Genomic DNA, 24006 nt, shown 5'->3' with positions numbered 1-24006 from the left:
CACCCAACAGGAATGGAAGTGCCCTCTCTCTCCTGGTCATATCTAGTTATGGCTCCCTGGTAAAATCCAAAGCTGGCACAGAAAGTGTTGGCTGAGACCCGGGCACACTACCCCAGCCCTCCAGCGGGTCGCAGGTCCACGCAGGCTATGTGGTGCAGCTCCTGGTCTTGGCAGCCCTGACCCCTCTTTGCTCTCCATCCACCGCCATTGTTGCTAAATGGGCTCCCTGTGCCTAGGAGAAGTGGAGTACTCATCCCAAGTCTCCCAAACCCTATTTTTAATGAACATTTAGACATTTACACAACCTGACTGTTTTTAGGCCAAGTTAACTTTCTTTTAAGCCCCAAGTCGGTTCTGTGAGGCCAGCTAATTAGCCTGCCTGTACCAGAAGTACTCACTTTTTATTACCTTTAAAAAACAAAGCCAGGTTTGAGGAAGTGTTGGATGTAAGCTGTCTCCAAAGCCTCAGGAAGGGAACCTCCACCTCCCAAAGCCCCTCCTCCCTAGTAAGATTTGTGGTCTGGTTAGAAGGACCATTTAGATGATGAAAGGAACCAGTGGACAGTCCCTGATTTATAACCAGTGTGATTTTTTTTAATATCCACCAAATTAATATTTTTATGTCTGTTCCCCCATCAAGTTGCTTGGGTTTGAATTTCAACGAGGGGAGCCTGCCAAGATGGTGCAGTAAAATACGAACTGGATCATAAATCCCAGCAGGGGTGGGAGAACCTAAGACAGATTGCTAACACCTTTAAAAAAACATTTAAATTTAAAAAGGCAGGAATTTGCCTTAAGGTACACCAGACCTGGTGGGGACTGGGAGAGACCCGAGGTCTGAATGTTCGAGCGGGTTTGTCTTCCCAGTATCCCTTTTCTGAGGAACTCAACCTGCAGAAACCCATCCTGCAGGTACCCAGGACCTGTGGACTTTAATCAGAAGCCAATGATGTCTCTCCAAGATGTGTGTTGGAGATAAGGCAGAAATACTCTAGAGTGAGCAAGCACCTTCCAAACAGTTGAGGCTCTCTGCCTCCCGCTGGCTGGGCTGACCACTCACGCAGCTCATCAAAGTCCCCTTTCATTCGTGTCAGGCTGAAGGAAATAAATGCAGCTGGCAAAGAGTCTGAAGCTATAAGAAGAAAGCCATGTGTTTCCTTCCTAAGAGGAAAATCATTTCCCCACAAGGAATAAAGAGCTTTTACAAACCTTCTGCACGGCTACTTCTCAGAGGGGGCAAGCTGATTATTCTCGTACCCTCCCCATGCACCAACAGGAGAAACAGAAGCCCTTATTTGCTTGGTTTTATAAGAGGGTGACTATATGAGAGTGTGCACGGCCAAGTAAACGCCCTTATAACATGGCTTATTATTACACCGATTTGGATAAACCACAAGTCAAATCATGTCGGCTGAAACATGACTGCTACCCATAGGAGAAGTCTGATAGAACTCAGTCGATAGCCTATAAAACAGATGCTAGTCCTGTCTGTCAACACCAGCATTATAAAGGTGTTTCACTAATCCTCCTCGTGGACAGCACTCAATCCTGGAGCAACTTTGTCTTTTCACTCCCTGCCTGGCTCTTAGGATACACAGTGTGCTCATGGGAGCCAGGTGACCTGCTCTAGCAGCTCTCATGAGTGGCACTCCCAGCGTCACAATGTCACCAGGCACTGTTTCTCTGAAACACATATTCAGACCAAATTACTCGATCTTAACAACACTTTGCCAAAACACTCTTTGGACTTTCGTTTTACTCACTCTAGGCTCAGAGTCAAAGCCTCAGCCAAGCCTTCCAGAAGAACATGAAGCTCTCAGCTAAGCAGCTGCTTAAGAGACTTGCACAGAATTGAATGAACCAGGTGGTATTTTTCAGTTCAAAGACACAAAAGTTTTCAATTTGCCAGTTATGGTCATGTAATTATAACTATAGAAGGGAGAATTGTCAAGGTAAGGAGAGTTATAGATATAATATATACATATTTTTAAAGATAATGTTTAGATATCATTTTAATAGCCTAAAACTTCAGCAAATTTAACTCTTTCATTCAAATCCCCATAAATAAGACACAAACCTCACAATCTCAAAATAGGGGGAAAATATCATCATTTGATAGAAAGGGCAATGCCTGAAATTTGAATAAGGTCTGTACATTAAATAATACTGTAGAAATATTAATTTCTTGGATTTGGTAACTGCACTGTGGTTATGTAATTTAATGTTGAGTTTTTAGGGATAAAGGGGCAGCATTTCTAGAATTTATTCCTAAATCATCACAAAAGAACAGATACACATATATACACATACACACAGTCACACACACAGAATGATAAAACAAATGTGGCAAAGTACTAACAATTAGGGTACTTGGTGAAGGATATATAGGAATTCATGGCACTATTTTTTAAAAATTTTATGTGGATCTAAATTTATTTCAAAAGTTTTTTTAAAGGCTTCCTACTTTGGCCCATAGAAATACTCTTGCTTTTGTAGAATAAATAAAAAGAACTTGTTGTACATCCTGTTCACGATATCACTGAGAACCACAAATCTGGAAGACAAACAGGAATAGGAGACAAGACTGGCAAAACCCAAGGTGCTGCTGTTTAAATAAATGTCTAGAGAAGAGGATTCTGGAAGAAGAAGACCCCAGTTCTCAGGCCTACAACATTCCAAACCTTGGGATACTTTTACCTCTGTGGACTCATCTTTGACATGAGATACATTAAGATGGGGCCCAGCAAAGATGATGTAGCAGGTTCAATGTCTCCTGTCAGTTCTGCCACCTTCCTCAGCCTCGAATTTCCTGGGTGGAGCAATGGGTTGGCACTGAATGACATGAGGCAGGAGCCGAGGTCACCCCCATGTTTTGGGGATGCTTGTGGAAGCTCTTTGAGAAAGCCTGTTGTTGGGCTCTGGAGGGACCACATTCACCCCTTTAAGACAGCCCTTCCCCTGAAGATCATCTTTGGTAATGAAAACATCCCAACCATATGTCTGCCTGCTGCTCACACCCCATTTGGGCTGAGAGCCTGCTGACATTCATTAGCTGAAACTTGCGTTTCTGACTTTCATTTCTGATAGTTCCACTCACTCTGAGCTAAACATATGGGCCCCAGCCCTAACCCAAAATAAAGATTCTTCTTTGTCTTTTGACCAGAAACATCATTCTTCTGCCATTGGAAATTGATGCATCTGAGGACAAAGTATTTGTTCTTTGGAACCTTCAAACGAAATGTGGCCTGGGTTCAGCACAAGCATGCACATGCACGCACATGCATGCACACGCATTCTCAGCCCATAAAAATCAGCCCCACCACTGAACAGCTAACACCCACTACTCAGCAAACACCATCTCCTTTCTGGAGCTTTTGGAGATGTGGACATCATCCTGTCACTGAGCATGTGGGTGGCTCAAACTGGCGATAAATCGAGGCGCTAATCCTGATGCACAACAGCACCTGCAGTAACAGAGAAGAATGTCTCAGCAGACGACACATATATAAATCACGTTTATTTTCATAGCACATTTAAATAACGTTTTGGCCCTGGGGATTTTCCACCAAGTAATGAAGCATTGGCCAATGAGAGTATGCAACGTTGCTGCAATATGCAGTGCCCCCTCACAACGGAGGAATAAAACCTGTGATTTATATGGATGTCATCGGGTGGCATGGGGGGCTTCCTTTCCTTCACACAGGACATTGCCATGCATCTGGATTAGAGATGAGATTTATCTGCAAAATAAACAAAGAGCAGCCCCCCCCCCCATTTGTCCCTTAATCACAACAGACGAGACCTCAAGCACTCCCACTATGCACCTGCTCAGCAGCACACGCACTCCTCAAAAGCACGCACACAGCATGGACAGGTTTATGATGAGACAGGAGCGAGAACAATCCTGATACAAGAGGATCATGTGTGCCTTGATGAAGACTTGCTTTATCAGCAGGTCCTTGCAGGAGGTACCAGGTATCCTCTTCCTGGACGTCAGCAGCGGTCTCTCTGTGGCGCTCAGTTGGTGTCAGTGTGGATGCCCGCCACACGCAGGGCAGAGAGAAATCGAATCTCTTCCATCCACTGCAAGGTGGTGGTGCAATTCCCATTCATCTGCCACTTCCTATCTTGTTGTTTAAAGGGAAAATATCATCACATCCCTACAGGGTTTTCTTTCGGATAGTCAATGGGTGGCTGCTGAGCTCACCCTGAATGAACTGTAGGATGGATTATAAATCGCTCTATTGAAACCATCAGGAGTTCTGATGTTTTATTTCTTTGCCTTCCTTCTTTCTTCGTTCTCTTCCTCCTCTTTCCTTTTTTCTCCCTCTTCTCTCCTTTCTGTTTCTTTCAATCTCTCTCTCCCTTTCTCTCTCTCTCTCTCTCTCTCTCTCTCTCTCTCTCTCTCTCTCTCTCTCTCTCGGGGGGGGGGGGTACCAGAGACTGAACCCATACTAAGAAAGCACTCTGCAACTTCAAGGCCAACCTGAACTACATAGTGAGACCCTGCCTCAAAAAGAAAGCACTCTACAACTGAGCTACATCCACAGTCTTTTATTTATTTTTATTTTGAGACAAGGTCTAAGTTGCTCAGATTGGACTTGAACTTGTGAGACTCCTGCCTTAGCCTCCAGAGTAGCTAGGTGATGTATACCTCTGTACCGGGCCCACTGCCTCCTTTCCCTCCTTAGAAATCATCTGTTCTTCAAATCTCACCAAGGTTCCATATACACATTTTAATGAGGGGCCACACTGCCCCCCTGCTAAGTGTAGGTTGCTTCTGACATTAGAGAAATAATGTAAACCACATCCAGCAGGGGCATCCTTGTTACAACAAGACTGATCATACACAGATTTAGACATGCTACAGTTCAGTGTGTGACTGCCCAAATATTTCAGCTTCATCCAGCAAACTCTGACACGAGAACAGTAATTCACATCGTAATGGTGCTATGTCTGCTACTGCACATGATCACAGTTGACTTCACACAAACTTACGTCACAGTGAGGCGATAGGAGGGTATAATCTGCTGCCTCCAGAACTGAAGGGACGTTACCTAATTTTGCCTCAAATTCATGTGTTTCAGGATCACTAGAGAAACCCAAAGCCGAAAGCTCCATGCTTTAACACACAAAGCCATTCCTTGGTTAGCCAAGAGTGGGTAAAGGACAGCTAGTGGCCATCTTAAAGGCAGGGACACTAAGCCAGTTTCACTTGAACCAATCTAGAGTCAAGGTCAGTATCTCCAGATGCCACCCGGATATTTCTAAATGAGGTTACTTCCCAGAAAAACAAATTTACTGAAGTATATTTCATTTTGATCCCAAAGGGTGGATTTTTTTATTTGCTCAGATCTGACTTTTGTGGAAGGGAGTGAGGCTTTAATGCCACTATATAAAGTTTCCTGTCCCTTAAGAGAAAGTAAGTATGTTTTTATATATGGGCCAGGTCAGGAGCTTGGCATAAAAAAAGGCCAGCCCAGATTTCCCCTTATACTTTGCAATTCTCATATCCAAAGAAGTCCCAAGCAATTGCATATGTCTGAATGTTAATATACTCTTTGCTCCTCATTATTTTAATTTCTCAAATTTGTTGTGAGGTTGCACAATAGCCAACCATATCGCAAGAGGAAATTTTTAATTCATGAAGATGATTGTCCCAAATTTACTTTTTAAAAAAGCAATTAGAAAAGCAGCATTGTCCACCAAGACTAACCGATGATGGTGGGACAGGGTCAGCTCGCCCCTAAAAATAGGATGACCACCTGTCATAGTTTGCCTGCGGCCCTGCTGGCTTATACTATCGTCCTGGATTAATTATTAATAGCCTCCCTTTCATTCTCACAATTGTCCTAGTTTGGGTACTGAATTATAAGTCACCTTACCTAGGAGCTGTAGAAAAATCCTGTTGAAATAGGTCTCATTCCTTGAAGGGATTTGAACATAACCTGCAAATGAAGCTGCAGGAGAGGAAAAAGAGATGAAATCGTGCAGTCAGTTCAATTGCTCAGCCATAGAAGAGTTGGCGAGATTGTATCGGTTTTGTTCATGCAATTCTAATTATGAACCAATAACGTGGAATAAAACTAATTTTATTATAACCTCTAGTCTGCAATAAAGCAAATGCACAAAATAATTTGTTGAGTCAGGAGGCCCAGATACAGATTAACTCAAGTGCTTGGAAGTGTGGCAAGAGGAAGAGCCATCGCCCCCCATCACATCTCAGCCAGGGAGGGTGCAAGCCGGGTGTGGGAAGGAAGTGCACCTCAGGGAGATAGGACACATCCCAAACAGGCTCCAGCCAGTGTGGAAGCCGGGCCACGGGGATGGGTGAGCACAGACCCCCACGCCACCCCCCACCCCCTGGCTGGACCACATGTCACCTACGTGGTGGAGCGTGACTAGGTGCCCCTTTGCTTTAGATGAGCCTTGACCTTCCTGGAAGAAATCATGGCAGATTTCATGATCTTCCAAGGTCTTTCTTGGTACTTTTTCATTCCTGATACTGCCTTACTGAAACCAATGAGCTACCTTCATTGTCACTACCTCAGTGGCAAATGCAGGACCTGCCTCCCTGTCACAAAATCAGAGAATCCAGAGTGTGTCATCCCTGCCTCACCAACTTCTGTGTCCTCCAAGGCTTGGCTTAGGCCCCAAAAGCTGCATCAGGCCTTCTCCTGCCAGGACTTCCTTTATCTGCTCCTTCCACCCCAGGCTTTCCCTACAGAAGCGCACAGAGTTTAAATAGAGTGATTCTTCCTGTCCTCCTGCTCCTGCCCTACATAGCACTTAACCATCTGCAGTGGCAACAGCTTACTCCCCCAGGTCCCCTTCTAGGGCCTTTGCTTCTTGATGTTCTTCACTGAGCATGCTCAGCCTTCTCCAGTGCTCTACCTGCTGCTCCTAGTCCTTGTCCATGGAATGAATGAATGGGCAGGATGAAAGCCCACTTGAAAGCCAAAAAACAAACAAACAAACAAACTAGCATAATAACAGCTACAGTATATTTATTAAGCCCCTAGTACATACATATATATGCATTTTGCACTCCAAATTTTAAAATTGAGAATAAAAAAGCACATGGCATAAATTTACCATCTTAGCCATTTTTAAGTGTTAAATGTATTCACAATGTCATCTCTTTTTCATCTTGCAAAACTGAATACATGGTATGTTTTAGAAGCATTACCTCATTTAAATTTGCTTTGGAAACATTACTTCATTTAAATTTCACAGTACTAGAGGTAGGATAACTATTACTCCCATCTTGAGAAATTAAGCAACTAGCTCAAGATCACATGGCTAATGACTGGTGAAGTTAGATTTGAAATTCATACATCTTAGCAGCTTTATGCTAAGTAAAAATTCCCTAACATTGAAGATTTATAGATTTTTGTAGATTTTTATTTCACCTTCTGCCAGATTATTATCATTTAAAGGGAGTCTTCAAACTTTTTACTGGAAAATAATGTGAAAAAATATCTATGCCATTTTATAAAGTTCATTGTATAGGTCTAAGAAAAACAGATTTACGGTACTTTGGCAGCCATAGATGATTCACAGAATTTTAGCTAAAGGTCCCGAGAGATCATGGAACCCAGCTGTTATGGGCTGTATCTAGACGTCCCTCCAAAGCCTCATGCAGTCATAGGTGGGCTTTTCGGGGTGTGTGATGCTGGGATCAAGGGTGTGTAATTACAAATTAGTCCACTGATTGGTTTGGCATAATTCTGGGTAGGATTAAGGTTGCCCCACCCTAGATGTGCGTGCTACCTGCCCTAATGGCAGGCAGCCTGGATAAGATATAAGGGACAAAAAGAGGGTCACTGCTCGTTGCTTGTAGCTTGCTTCTTCTGCCTGCCATGTACTGTTTCTCCTCTGCAAGCCCCTCTGCCATGTTACTCTGCCCTGAAACCAGCCAACTGTGAACTGAAGCCTCTACAAACTGTAGGCTAAATAAACCTTTCCTCCTTCAACCTTGAGTGTTGGGTATTTTGTCTCAGCAACGAGAAAAGTAAATAAGACACCAGCCCTGTTATTTTGTAGATGCAGAAACTATGTTAAGGGGGCCAGGGATTTAGCTCAGTGGTTCCACCACCTGCCTCAAAAGCACAAGGTCCTGACTTCGATCCCCAGTACCAAAAAATAAAAAAGAAACTATGTTAAGGAAGAAGTGAAGGAGGCATCAAGCTCAGAATGCAGAGCTCTTTCCACTTTGGCTTGAAGATTTATAATTGTTTTTCTTTCTGATTAATATGTACGCTACACCATCTTCAGTAAAAGCAATTTAGCCTCTTTTCATTGAGAGTCTCTGCTTCTGGGACCAGCCAGGGGCGTGCTCTAACCCAGCTCTCCAGCAAGATGCTCACCTCTTTCCTGTCTCCTATCCTGCATTCTACAGCCCCTTACAATAAATATTTATCAACACTAACCTGTTTTCTCTTAAAACAAAATTCAGAGTTAATTATATAAACATATAATTTAAACAATGACAACAAAATAAAAATAAATTTTTGATTAAATTTATACATATTAACAAGTAAATGTTCCAGCTTGACCACCAAAAAGCAGGATACCCATCCTGCACCTGCAGCTCTTCCCGGAACTCCACAATGCTGCAGCTCCAGGTGCGGCCCCACAGAGCACGAATATATTCATTGTTGACTCCATCTTTGCAATCACCGAAAACACCTGCCTGTATTTCCAACGCAGGCCATAGAGTTGATACCGTGCCCCCTCTTATACTTCTGCCCCAGATCCTCACTCCCTCAGAACAACAGCTTCCTTTTGCATACACAGCACCAATGTATGAGTCCTCAACTTGTGACTGGTGACTGGAAGAAGGAAGGGACCAATGACAGGAAGACACCATGCAGCAAAGTAAACCATACCAGAACACTTCTTGAATCAATCAGCTTTCTGTCACTATAATGAAATACCTGTGTCAATTAACTTATAAAGAGAAAAATTTTGACTCACAGTTTTGGAGGTTCTGGTCCATGATGAAGGTCCCAGACTAGAAGGAGGAGCAGGCATTAATTGTATGATCATGTAAAGATATGCAACCAGACATGAGAGGCTGCTTTCCCAATGCTGTGGTGTCCCGAACAAGGGGCTGGCTTGGTCTGGAACTTTTATGATGGGAATCATTTTCACTTTAATGAAAGCTAAGTCTCATTCAAAGGGCACCTGCCATGTCAGCTGCTCTGCCAATCACACCCCATCTGCCTTCTCCAGTCCTGCAAAGCAGGTCATGCCCAGTTTACCTGTGGAAAAATGGAGGCTGGGGGAGGTCGAGAAATCTGTCCAAGGTTGGCAGTGGCCAAGCAGGGATTTGAATGAAGACCTGACAAACTCTGAAGCTCCTAACTTTTCTTCACCCTGCACCTCTTTCTCATAACACCAGGACCTCCATTAGCACTGATGAATGGTCTCCAAAAGCAAAAAGAGAGATTTCTCATTCCATGGACAATGTGATTCCAGCTTCAGCTGGTTCCCTCAGCTGCCCTTGGGCCACTGGTTTGTTGAGCTGCTCCTGCCTAAACCCATCGGGGCACCCCTGGGGCCCTGCCACACACTGGGGACCCTCTCACTGGGACCCTCCCTGGGTTTATCCATCTACCCCTCCACACTGTCTAGATATGCTGCCAGGCTCCTGGCAATGTGCGCTCCGGTTCTTATAATGCCCTGCGCCCCTTCCTCCTCTGGCTAATTCCTGTCTCCCAAGTTCACGTCCGCCTCCTGCACCTTCTATGGCTCCTGTAAGCTCCCTCTCCACAGCATCAGTCCTAGAGGCAGAGAAAGGAAGGTGTCCCCAGTGCGTCTCCCTTGCTGACCCATGACCCCACCTATGCCCAGGCTTCACACATGCGTGGCACTTTTAACACCTGCAAACTGAACTAAATTGACCTTTCCCATCATAGAAGGAGGTGGAAGAAGAAAAAGCCCTTCTGTTTTCATAACATTTTGTAATTTTGACAGCAGCCTTTAGATGTAAGCCAGTTTCATCGATAAACACAAGCACTCTGAAATTCTCAATGATCATCTTCACCATTTCCACTTGAAATGTGAGTGATTTAACCAGTTCCCCTTTCCAAACAATAGGAATATCCTTATTGGAATAAATTTCACTGCTTTTTTTTAAAGGAGAAAATACTGTCTTTGGAATACTGTACTTTTACCTACAATCTTCATTCTCATTTCATTGACTGGTTTTATATATCATTTTCTTACAGCAGTGGGCCTGAAGAAAAATAAAGAATGGCTCAATTATTACATATGATAATTAATCTCTGAAAGTAAACTGTCTTCTGTCCAGCTGATTTACAAAGAATGTGTTAATTGGAAAAAGAAACTGCTTAATAATCTGCCCTCTGAAAAACAAAAGAAATGAAAAGCCAATAATTTTTAGAAGGTGAAAGGCTTCTTTTCAAGATAATACATGGTTTCAGTTTTATTTTCAAAATAATACATGGGATAAATGTACCAATTATTTTGACATTGTAGCAGTAAGCCATTAGAAAAAGGCCTGAAAGAAAGGAATTTCGGTTTCCTCCGGGTCGCCCACTCCTTTTCCACAAAACCTGGCCCCCCAAGTCCCGAGCTCATAGATAAATCAAGATATGCTAACGACTAAGGGAGCACAAAATTACCGTTTTACAGTTCCACAGAAGAGGCACCAGGGGGCACTGCAGGACCACGTTTTGTGATTTAGGCGCCATTTTGGGCAATAATTTCTTGGGGGTGGGGGAGACTGTTAACGTTCTGAGCCCTGGACGTCATTTTATTTATTGCTTCCAATATCTTATCACCACTGAGCTTAACTAGTCAGGCATGGAAGGTTATTTTAAAGGGCAATGCGCTACAAAGAGACATAATTAGACTTCTTCATTTACCTTTCCGTGGAATGTGGGCATGGGTGTGTGCATGGGTGTGTGCGTTTGTGTATGCGCGTGTGCGCGCGCGTGCCCGCGCTTTATTGTTAGCAAACGTTCACAAATGAAGAAAACATTTAGGGAATCCTGAAATGCAGCACCACCCTCAAAATATTAAGGTTTCAGGCAAAACGATTATTTCCATTGTTTTTACCTGTGTAAAAGTGTTTATCTATTAATCCAATCGACAAATATTTGTTGAAGCCCTTTACATGCCAGCTTCTAAGTCAGATCCACCCCCACGGTTTTACCCATGGAGGAAGGCACTTCTCTGTCCCTCTCCTCCCTAGAATCTGAAAGTGAAAACTGATACTACTTTTTAAATCATTTCTTTTCTTCAAAGCTCTCAGAGAGAATACATTTTTCAAAAGAAAATAGTAAACTCGCAGCTTTCCAAATGTGACCGTTTCAAACTGAGCAAGGAGGGTTAAAATTCTGACAGGAGCTACATGCTATAGGGACTTTATTTCGTTATCGAATCAAATGGATGATTGTAGGTGTAGAGACATGTTTTCTGTTTGTTTTGTTTTCCTTTCAAAGTCTTGTGTGTATTGGAATGAATACCTTGAAATTTAGCAAGAGCCCAAGGAAAGTGCCACTGCTTTTGCCTATGGAGCATGTTCCCTGGGCAGAAACTAGCACCCAAGGTTGTCAAAATGAGACTCAGAAAGTCTGTTTCCTCCTCCTCTCATCTGGTCCCACTGCTTTCTACAAACAAGTATGTGGTGGCAATAAATATTTTATATCCATTATCTCATTTAACCATCACAGTGACTCCACAAAATATTCTCCCCTCCCCACCAAAAAACTGAAGCTCAAAGAGTTCAATTCTTTGCCCACGGTCACACAACAGTATTCACACCCAAGTTTGTCCATCTTGAAAGACCATATGCCCTCTGCTAGTCAATGCTAGTCCCCCAAAGAACCCAGATTGAAATGAACAGCTGTCAACTGACTGGTTTTGGAGCTCAGTTTAGACAGGTGTTACAGACCCAGCTGTGCACTTGTCTAAACCTGTCCCTTCTAGTGCCTGTGCCAACAACGACTACATTTCCCAGGCTCCCTTGCAGTGAAACTGGGCCAGTAGAATGGGAGCAGAAGTGAGCCTCCCATTTTCCGGTCTGCTCATCTCCTGCACCACCCTTCACACTCACTCTTTACTTGCCTCAGCCAGAAGTACAGATCCAGCAGCAAACTCTGAGGCCCTCAGGGACAGTGGAGCCATGGAACTAAAGATACTTGGATCTCTGAGTCCTCCATGGAAAGTGCCCACCAAACACTGACGCTTCCATGAGGCAAGATGCACCTTCCACTGTTAAGTCTCTGTGACTTGGGATTGTCTATAAAATAGTTAGCCTTCAATAAATGAAGCACAAGGAAAGATCATAGTTTTCATGAAGGTTTTTGTTTGCCCATCCAAGGGCTCCAGGTCCTTGCCTAGCTCTGTGACAGTGAATTTGTCACAATCCTCCTGGGCATCAGGACAAGAAAAGAGTGTTGAGCCAGTGATCTCTAAGGACTTCCCCTGATCTGGGGGCATCATGTAATCCTGTGGCGTGCCCCCTATCTATTGAACCCTTGCCCCTCCATCTTTATAAATAGGGGCAAAGTGGCCTGAACCAGGAGGGACTTAGCCCACCTTTCCTCCGTTCTACTGGGAAGCTATAAGCAGACACGCTCTCAACCGTAGCAGTAATGTGCGCGTGCATGTTGGATGGATGGGTGGGCTTTGTGGGACTCTACCCTGGCTTGTCATACCCTCCCTGCCCGACTCCTGCCCACTCAGTGGTCAGTGTAGGAATATAATACACATCTTGCACCACGAGGAAATACACGGTGGGTATCAAAAGTATAAAGAGAAGGAATTGGGCTCTTTGAAAGCGCTGATTCCTCAAAATGTTACTTTGCTAGCTATAAAACTGTGTAAGCTATTTTAAGTATACCTCCTTTGGTTACATAATATTATTTTCTGTTGCTGAATATGTTTAAAATGAAGAGAATGTTAATACAGAGAAAAGCAGAAATAAGAATTTTAGTGACACAGACTTCTGGACAAATCTGGAAATGAGTGTGCAATTGGCAGTGTTTTTTGGTTCCAGCCAGGCCCACTACATGGAACTCGCCCTCTTCTGGCCTTTGACGGCACTTCCAGAAAAAGGACGAAAATACTGAGCGCTCACAAATGACTCTTGTCATTGCCTCCACAGCTTTGCCTGACTTAAATTCTGAAAGCAAGGTCCTCAGCACTTCTCTGCCTTGGTACTTAGATACTGGGGGATACTTCTGAAAACCAGTAAGGGCTTCTGCCTTCATTTTTGAGAATTGTGGCAAGTTGCACATACAGCTATAAAACCCAGGATTCAATTGCATATGGTGGCAGCATTTAACTCTCTCGATGCATCCCAAAAAAGAGAGATAGCTGTTGTGAGACTAGGGACGTAGTGTATTTTCTTGATATTAAATTTGATTAACTATTAGAGTGGACATTTGTTGAGGCTGGCCACTATTTACCCTCCTTTCCTTCTTCTGTAACAGATTCCACCCTTTCTGATCTCAGGAGGATAGGTTGGGGTTGGGTGGGGTGAGTCCCCGACCCAGCCTTGGCTATTCAGAATCTCTCCTCCTTCATCAGCATCATTGGCCAATGATTTTACATGCCTGGAGTTTTCTGCTGAACTTTGCCCCCTCTTTAAGATGTATTTCCATCATCTTTGGACTAAAGAATCCTAAACACTAAAGCTATTGACAGGACCCAGCATGTATATTGTTCTAATGTACTGGCACCTGGTTCGACTTACATTATAAATGACTATCATTTCCAAGGGCAAAATCTAAGGTTAATGATGAAACAAATTAATGCATAGTTAAAATATTAAAGTGTTCTACCACTACTACAAGATGAAATAAGGTTAATTAAAGTAATTTTCAAAATATTAACAGGACTATAGTTCCAGCAAGTGTGAGAACATTGTCAGCACATTTGTATCATTAAAGGGTTTTAAACAATTTATTGAGCCATAGAGAGAGCACTTATATTTGTGAAGGTCAAAAAAGGGGTAAACTATTTAGCTTTATTCTCATAAGCTTGTTTTGTTTTCTACATACTGTGGCATTATTATGTGTAAGATTTAAACTGCTGTAAGTATTATTTGTAGATTGCTATTTATGAAAGAGGTTATCTTGCTTATAGGAAAAATAATTGATTATGTTTAACCATTCACAAATGGACAGTTATTTGTAGGTACTTAAACATGCAGATCTATCAGAGCACGGTAATTTGTCATTTTTAGTGCTTATTCAACTGCCTATAAGAGCTCAGTTGTGTACCAAATGACCATGTTTCTATGGTGCTGCTACTTTGATTGATAATGAGAAGATATAGGTACCATTTTTAATTTTTTAAATGTAAGATTATTGTGGAGTAAATTAACCTAATCTCACAGCACAAGTAAATTAATATCAGTTCATTACCTAATTGCAAAAATAATATTAACCCAAAGAATCTAAATCTACTTCTGACACATATTCAATTTTTATAATGTTGCATTGACAGTTGTTCTGGGTTATATGTGTCGGTTTCTCTTTTAATTGGAAATGTTGGGAGTGAGAACACAAATATTCCAGCAGTGGTGTAGAGGTTGCTTTTAGAATTGATCAAGTATTACAATCCAGACACCACTGAAATACCATTGGGTATTTTGCATGGCAAGCTTGCTGTAAAGTCATTCAGTGAGAATTTCTCAATGCCTCCGCTCCCTTGGCATAAGTGGATTTTTTCCAAAGCAGCCCCACAGCTCTCAGTTGGAGAAGTCAAGTTTTCCAGGCGTCTTTCTCCAGTCTGCCCTGGATGTCAAACAGAACTGGCACTGTCTTGGGTGGCAGCACCCTGTGGGCTGGTGCCTACTTTGTCCCAAGATGGGGGTAGACATATTTCCCTCGGGCTGGAGGAGAAGCCCTGAGTTCCCAAAGTATCTCTCTGACCTTAAAGCTTTCCAAGTTGGGAAATGTATGTTGCAACTTTGAAAAAGGCAAAGTAAATACAGAGCACACCAGCTATGTGTTTTCCTGTTGATGAATTCTCCAAATCCAGACTGGAAGGCCTCCAAGGACTGCAGTCTCCTCCAAAAGCCAAGTGTTAACCCTGTATTCTCTGCCTGCTTTTGCTACCACATCTTTCTCTTCCACCTACAAAATTCCAACATCTCTCTGGGCTTTGCTTGCTCTGTGGTGACTTTGTTCCTCTTTATAGCACAGAACAAACCAGGGCCACAAACAGCGGAGGAGGAGACCACTACAAGGTATGGGGAACTTTCAAGAGCTGCTTGCAATGAGACTAGCTAGAGCCTTCCCCTGCCAGCCAGTGAAACTGGCTTAGATCTTGAAGTGATTTAACTATTTAGAGTCAGTCTTTTCCAGCTCTAAGTATTTGCCACACGCTCTATTGCAGTTGTGGTTTCCATCTTCAAATCATAAATCCTCATCTTCCTCTTGGAAATGTAACACAGTCACATATACTTATTCACTTTAGTGTTTCCTGAATGTAAACTTTACAGATTACAGGCCAGCTAGGTAAAACATGACCATTTAAAATCCCTAATTGCTCCTTATTTTTAGTGTTTACTCTTACTGACCGATTTTACCATTTTAAAAATTGAAAATATAATCTTGATTCTGATTATAAAATTACTACTTCCTCTTTATAGGAAATGTGAGAAATGCGTATAAAATTTTAAAAGATTTGCTTGTAATCTCTTTACTCACAATTAAGCATTATTAACCTTTGGTGTATTTCCTTTTTTCTCTGTTAATTATATTCTCTGGATGCAGATTCTTTTTCATTCTATGTTATATTACAAATGTTTGCTCAATATTTACTTATCATTAATAAAAAATCCTCAGAACAGATTTTTTTAAATGACTTTGATAATATTCCATCATTGGACTATACCATTGTTCATAACTGATCTCCCATTGTTGGATATTATAAATAGTATTCTGGTAAACATGTTTCTATGTAAACCTTTGGCCACATATCTCATTAATTCCTTAGGATAGATTTCTAGAAACGGGATTACTGGGTCAAAGTGTAGGGAGACCATTAAGGTTCTTAATAGATTTTGCCAAATTGCCTTTTCCAAATGGTGCTTATCAACTTCTGCTCCCACCACAGTGAGGGAGATGCCATGGCTTGTGGCATTCTCATCCACTTGGAAGATTACTGGTTTTTATTTGGCCCATACAACAGACTCTTCTGCTGTTGAAACAGGTGGTCGAGCCCAGGCTTGGAAGGGCCGCAGACTGGGAGTCAGGAGACCTGGCCTTGAATTCAGGCTCTTATTATGCAGTTCTGTGATTTTATGGAAAACTCTTAGCAGCAAGAACACAACTGAGAACAATACTGATTTCCCAAATGGGATAAAGAATGTGAAAACGCTTTGTAAATGTAAAATGGGTGTGCTTTATTACTGAGAGGTGTCTGACCATTGCCACAGGTATGCAAGAAATATTAGGAACTGAGTACTGTATACAGATTATAAGCAGAAAACACTTTTATGGAAATACTAATTTGAAGTTTCCTTTTAAAAACTAAGAAGAGTAACTTTCCTGTCATCCTGTTTCCTCATATCTCTGAGTTCACAGAAACAAATTATGCAGTATTTATTTATTTGTTATTACACAGGTGAGCCTGCCTAACTTTCATGTGTGAAATAAAATCAGATATTTTCTTGGACTACACAGACTACACCAAGCATTAAAACTTTTATGGAGGGTAGATTCTGGTGTAACTGGTATTTAGATGGGGGTAGCAAAAACTCAAAAATACGACTCCAAATGATGAGTTTCACAACTCAACACAAAGACTATCCTCCAATCAGATCACTCCATTCCTGCCACTCCAACATGTGATTGTCATTATCTTTCCTGCCTCACTCTCTCCATCAGTAGCTAAATTTCCTCAAAGATTTGCCTAAAACTTGCTCTCTCCTGAAATCTTTCCCAATTACCCAGAGTGAAAACACTACTTTCAAAGGCCTCTTACCTGTGATTTTCACAGCCTTGCTCCAAATTACCATTGCTTTGGAAGGTCCTTGCTTCATTTCTGGGGTGTAGTCTTTTCTTCAGCAACCAAGCTGTAAACTCTGAGGAGACTCTCCCTTTGCCTTGGAATCTCTGTGTATGCCCTCTGCCATAAACTAACTTGCCCCTGAGCTCAATAAAGAAAGTTTTGCCAAGGGCCAAAAAGTTGTTTTCCCAGCAACTCTCTCTGGAGAAATTTTCTCTGACTTTGTCCCTCTTGGCAGGAGGAGGATGGAGGGCAGGTTACTGCCTCCAGCCACATTTCTTCTGGGGACTATTTTTCCCTTATTAATTGTGCTGTCAAGATTAAGAATAGCTCACAAGCCAGTGGCAAAGGCTAACATGGACAGTTTTGTTCTTTCCTCCCTGTTTTGATCACCCTACTCCTCACTTTCCACCCTCCTTTCTAAGTATATATCTCTCTTCTGATTAGAGGTCATTGTTATTTTTTTTCTTTTAAAACAAAATTCAGTAAGAGGCTGCATTTAGGTAAAATCTTTATGATCCCCAAGAAATGTTAACATTATAATGGCAACAATGTCATATTCACATTTTGGAGAGGTAAAGTTTCATTGTATGTTGGTGACAATTATAGGTGCATTCCAATTTCCAGAGACTTAGTTAGGGTATGTGTGATTGCAAGAAACATAAACTCATCCAAATTAGGAAAGTTGAAGGAGAGAATAGAGATTAAGAAAGCTACCTCAGCCTTTCCAATATGAGAGGCATGAGATCTTTTGTGATTTATGAAAGGGTACTCTGGTTTCAAAGATGCTGAGAAGAACTGTTCAAAACTAAGGAATCGGGACAAGATAAGGTTGATTCTTTACTTGTTTTCAGGTAACTGCTAGGGTTCGGAGAACCTTTCTAGGCATTGAGAGCAGTAGGACAAGGTGGGTGATGCTTGATCTCAATGCTAATGGAATACAAAGATTGTAACATGTAAGGCTACAATTGGGGCATCAAGCCCTGGGCAGTGACCCAAAATGACTTTCCTCAGACTTTACAACACAGTTATAAAAACAGCATTTGGCAACTGTCCTGAGAAGAGGTTCTGAGAAAGAGCTCAGCAACCAAGCCAAATAGACTCTCCTTCCAGAATTAGGTCAAAGTTGCCGGCAGTAGCTGAGGACTTAAGGCTAAAGCCAGAGCACTGACCAATCAACCAAAAAGCAAATTCATTTTTGGCCTCCTTCAGAAACCATTCCTTGCGATTCTTCTGCCCAGATGGCAACATTTTCTTAAGAACATATATGAGAGGAAAACATTTAAATCTAGCTTGTGCCCACCAGGATCAGAAGAAATCAGTCCATAATCCAGAACTTTCAACTACTCCCTCCTTTCCATGCTATTTCATATTATACTTCCATCTTCACTTCCTTTCGATTTTAGAACCATCTCATGGTTACTGGGAAAAAAAATACTGCAGGGCTGTGAACAGTTTCCAACAGCAAGCTTTCTGCAGTTCACAGGCTGGTGGCTTTACTGGCTCCCTGACTCAGTCATGCCAACTCCATCCCACCCAACCTCCCCTCCTCCAGTTCTCTTGCTCCCCATAGACACAAGATGAAGCTGAGCCCATCACTTACATTGTTAGTAGCAAACAAAAGATAAGGTAATAGTCTACCAAGATTTAGTTCCAATGATGAGCCAAATATCACTCCTGACTTAAATCCTTTGCAATAGGCCAAGTCCAGGGGTTGAACTAACAAGATATACCCTCTTTCAGTGGTAAACTTTGCCTTTTGAGTGCCAGAGCTGTTGACTCTGAGGAGGCAAAAGGGAAGGACAGCAGTCCCCTTGACAATCGGACATATGTTTTTACTGGAATTAGAAGAGGTGAACCATATGAAAGGGCTTTGATAATAATAAAGGGCAAAGAAAATGCAAGACTATAAAAGAAGTATTAGAAGGGATAACATATCACCTATTCCATGCAAAAGTTGAATAAAAACTATCATTAATATTTTAAATTCAAAGTCCAAAAGAGAAAACCGAAATCAGTCTGTGGAAGAGCCAAGTGTGCTCTCTAAACAAGCCAGGTGCCTGCCAACATCTTCAGCCCCTGTAGGTTAGGCTGGGGCTGTGGACCACCTCTGGCTACAAGACTGTGAGTGGAAGAGTTGATGCACTGTGGTCCAGAGTGCTTAGGAAGAGAGACGGATTCCACATTTGCTCCAGTGATCCTAGAAACCACATGCTGAGGTAGAAGTTACCCGGATGTCTGAGTTACCCGATGCAGATGTGCCCTTCCACCTGCGATGTAAGACTTGGTAGACAGATCTCAATTTGCTTAATACTTAACAGCACAGGAAAGTCTATCTTTTAAAATACATTGCCTTTCCGGGCTTCAGGCATATGATTGTAATCCCGGCTACTCAGGAGGCTCAGGCAAGAGGGTCACAAGTTCAAGGCCAGTTTAGGCAACTCAGAGAGACCTTGTCTCACAGTAAAAAAATAAATAAGAAGATGTGGGGATATATCTTAGTGCATTGGGGATTCAATTCCCAGTACTGCTTTAAAAAAAAAAAAGATACAAGGTGTGTTCTAAACATATGAGAAATGTTTAAATTTTTAAAATTTTATTACGATAAAAGACACCACGTCATTAATCCCTCTAAAAATACTCCTCCTCATTTTAAATACACTTATCCCAACTCTGTGACCACTTTCTGAAGCACTTCTGGAAGTCTTCTTTCATGAGCGTCTTTACAAGGTGCGATTAAAAACATGTGAATGTAGCTGGCAAGTGCCATCCAACAGAAAGGCAAGCTAGTAAAAACACTGTGATGTGTTCTCATCCACCTCATTCACCAGATCTGGCACTGTGCAACTTCTGGTTCTTCCCTAAAGTCAAAATGACCATGAAAGGTACATGTTTTCAATCGACTGAGTATATTGAAGGAGTCACAACAACTCAACTAAAGACATGAAAGAGAATTTTCAGAACTACTTCAGAAAGCAGCAAGAATGATGGGATAAGTGTGCTTGAAGCAAGGAGGAATATTCTGAGGGGGATTAATGGCAATGTGCCTTTGCTTATAATATTTTTAATTTAATCATTCACCATATTTTTTCAATCACATTACATACATTGACTCTTTTCCTATATTTTTGTCAAGAACTTAGTACTTTTCAGATTTGCTCATGATTAAACAGTGATTTTTTTTTTTTTTGGTAAATAGTATAGTTGTCAGTCTATTACCTGTTGCTAATAACACAGTACCACAAAAGGGGTAAGTTATAAAGAAAAGAGATTTATTGGGGCTCATGGTTGTGGTTCAAGGTCCAGGGGTCACATCTGTGATGGTCTTTTTTCTGGCTGAGTCCTGAGATGGTGCTGGGCATCACAGACCAGAGAGTGTGGGAGACCTAAAGAACCTGGCTTTATAGCTGACCCTCTGTCAAGATAACCCCCAAATCTACTAATCACATGAATGGATTAATCTATTCATGAGGGTAGAGCCCTTAATCACCTTTTAAAGCTCCGACCCAGTCCTACCTTTTAATAGCTCATAATGGGGATTAAATTTCAACATAAGTTTCCTTTCAGAGGGGAGAAACCATACTCGAGCCATAGCAGTAGTTCATGTACAATGGCTCTGTCTTCAATGATCTAGGTATTAAAGGACAAAGCCAGTCCCACATCAGACAACACTTTACGCAGTGAATAAATTTTTAACCTAATGGTTCAGTAGATTAAAACAGATGACTTTGGCATCAAAGTTCTCATTCTGATCCAGTTATTTATTCTAAAACCTAAGTAATTTCATCTCTTTTCTCTACTTTAGTTTTAAGATGTAAGGAAGGACTTGCCTCAGAGGGTTTTGGTGAGCAATAAAAATAACCGTGAAGCACTTTTCCAGCACAAAGTGCTGCATAAATGCTTAATGATTTCCTTTAATGATATCATGGACAGGGACTCTGCACTTTTAAGTGAAATATTTTCATTGAGTTGTAACATGGAATACTCTTGATGTTAAGTCTTGATGGATGGCTGAAATAAGGATCCTTTGTTTTTTCTAGAGCCCAGATAATTTAATCATTTATCCTTCATTTCCAAAAATTACATCTAATTAAACACATGCAGGACTTGGATATCACTGAGGAAGCTAATGATGGCCTATATAAAGAAAGGGGACTTTGTCAGATGTCATGAATGATATAGTCATAAGGCCATCAGCATTGAATTTTTTAAAAGTTACTTTAATTTAGAAAATCATAGGTTTCTATTATACTGAGGCCAGATCAAAGTCTCAAGGGACAGGCATTTATTTTCTATCAGAGGTGGGTATTTTGGTTTTGGGTTTTGTTTTTTGTTTTTTTGTACTGGGGGTTGAACCCAGGACCTTGACACTGAGCTACATCCCCAGCCCTTTTGTGATTTTGAGATTTTTGAGGCAGGTTTTCACTGACTGGCTAAGTTTCCCAGGCTGGCCTTGAATTGGCAATCTTTCTACTTTGGCCTCTTGAGCAGACAATGTGCCTTTTTCTTTTTTTTTAGTGGTGGTGGTGGTGGTACTGAGAATCAAATCCAGAGCCTTCACACTGAGCTACATACCTAGCCATTTTTTATCTTTTATTTTGACCTGAGTTTTTGCTAAGTCATTATCTGGGATCAGACCTGCAATCCTCCTGCCTCAGCCTCCCAGAGTGTTGGGACTACAGGTGTGTACCACCACACTTGGCTAGGAGGGGGGCATTTTGTTCTCTAGAGCAGCAAAGAGAACACTTGGCGAAATATATCTATCTACTATGAAGAGGCCCATTTTCCTCTGGGTATAAAAGCAAAAAGACAAAGAATGGTTCAGGGATGATGGTCTTTAACATTTTTGCTCTTATGAAAAGGTAGTTATAGAATCCTTCTATTTTTTCCTACCCATGCCCTACAATGGACGGATTGGAAAAGCTCTACCCTACTGGTCAGTTTGTAAACCTCTGGACTCATCTGCTGCGTGTGACCCCCTCTGAGCTACTCCAATTCTCAGCGGCCACATGTGGGCTCTTCCCTTCCACTCATCTTCTCATAAGAGCTACGGAGTTCTTGCTCTGTGCCCCGTTTTGTTCAATGTAATTAACATGATCTCATGTGATCCATACAACAGTGCAGAGTCGGAATCATTTATTTCCATTTCAGATGAGGAAAGGAGGCTCAGTGGGGTTTAACAGTTTATGCGCAGCTGCACAGCAGGTAAGCCCAGCATTCGGACTGGGTCTGACTGCACCCTCCCCAGGGCTTTTGAGCCCTACACTGATGGGCCTTTTTACACGATGGGGGAAGGGAGTGAGGAAGAAGGAGGAAGGAAGGGAACAAAGGTTGCTGTCACTTCTTTTTTCCTAGAAAGAAGGTTTAGAGCAGAAAAGAACCCTGTAATTGTTCCAGCCACTTTCACACTTTTTAGAAAAGAAAACAGATTTCTCAGACAAGAGGAGAAGCTTTCACAAGGTCACATAGTACGGCATCATAGAGACCCAGCATCCCAGATTTCTAACTCCCAGATGCAGTTTCCACCATAGAACTTCCCACCCCAATCTTTAAAAATGACATGCAAGTTGAAGGTAGTGGAGTACACCTGTCATCTCAGCACTCTGGGGGCTAAAACAGGAGGAGCCAAGTTCACCCAGCATGGGTGACTTTAGTGACTTAGCAAGACCCTATCTCAAAATAAAAAATAAAAAAAGATGGGGATGTATCTCAGTGTGAAGGTCCTGGGTTCAATCCCTAGTACTGCCAGAAAAAAAAGACCCCACCCAAACAAACAAAAAACCACCCACTTAACATTAGACAATTTACCCCTCACTGGTAATAAAAATATGTAAATAATTCAAACTGTTTCAGTGATTTGACTAGCAGTCTATTAGATGGTAAGGCCAACCCTTACATGTGTCTACTACAAATTTAACTTACATTCTGCTTGTGCAGAGCTGTGTGTCAGAGGTCCATACATGGTGCTGAGCTGGTCTGACTGTTCCCAGCCAACAATGAGCAAGCCCAATGAATCTAATAATCCACTGGATTTGACCCTTCTATCACATACCATGGATAAGAGAAAAATGTGGGTGCAACCACTGTGGAAATCAGTATGGAGATACCCCAAAGAACTAGGACAGGAAGTCCCATTTGACCCAGCTATTTCCCTGCTGGGTATCTTCCCCAAAGAATTAAAAGAATCATACCACAGCGATATATGTGCACCCATGTTCTTAGCAGCACAGTTTGTAATAGCTAAAGTTTGGAAAGAAGCCCAAATGCCCATCAACTGGAGACTGGATAAAGAAAATGTGGTTTTTTAATAAAATGGAGTACTACTCAGCCATAAAAAATGAGAAAATTAGAAACATTTATAGCTAAATGGATGCACGTTGAGGTGATACTCTTAAGTGAAATAAATAGGACACACATGTATAAATACCGAATAGCTTCTCTAGTTGAGAAACTGAAAGGGTAAACAAGGATTAAAAGGTATAATAGATAATGTGAAATAGGAAGAAAAGGGGCAAACAGGAAGGATAAGTGGGAGGGGTAGAGGAAAGGAAAGAGGGGAATGGAATTAATATGAGAAAATGAAAAAATGGAAACATAATCTTTGTAAATAGGGAGGGGTGGAGGGTTGGAAGGGCAGGCAGGGGAATGGGGAAAAAATAAGACCCAAAAGAGAGTATGTAAGGGTGCAAATTTACAATGATGAACATCATTACATTGTATACCCAAAATGTACCAATAAAGTTAATTTTTAAAAACTTAAATTGATTCAAAACATTGATTCTTTTAATAGTATCCTTGCCATATTCAAATCCTTCTCTTATTTCTATAACACCTGGAACACTTAATTACAGTGAAGGAAGGCATTTTATTCATTCATCAAATACTTGCTGCACATCAGCTATGTACAAGAAAGTTTCTGAGCAGATGAAATGCATCACTAAACAAAGCAGACAAAAGTACCTACCCTCGTGGAGATGGCATTGTAATTGAGAAAGAGCTAATAAACAA

General features: G+C 41.7%; 1 long non-coding RNA gene across 1 annotated transcript; it reads right to left on the bottom strand.

Moving 5' to 3' along the window:
- Nucleotides 1-3502: 3502 nt before the first annotated feature.
- LOC110348076 (uncharacterized) lies at nt 3503-17220 on the bottom strand. Its single transcript, XR_015449332.1, has 4 exons — nt 16975-17220; nt 8980-9016; nt 5886-5960; nt 3503-3740 (listed from the first exon to the last, which is right to left on the bottom strand). It is a non-coding gene; the product is annotated as an uncharacterized LOC110348076 (long non-coding RNA).
- Between the last annotated feature and the right edge of the window lie 6786 nt (nt 17221-24006).

The sequence above is a fragment of the Heterocephalus glaber genome, unplaced genomic scaffold (genome assembly GCF_053883595.1).
Source record: "Heterocephalus glaber isolate CG9 unplaced genomic scaffold, H.glaber_assembly_v1.0 deba00000676, whole genome shotgun sequence".
In the NCBI taxonomy this organism is placed as follows: Eukaryota; Metazoa; Chordata; class Mammalia; order Rodentia; family Bathyergidae; genus Heterocephalus; species Heterocephalus glaber.
This window is presented reverse-complemented; position numbering and strand designations above follow the sequence as displayed.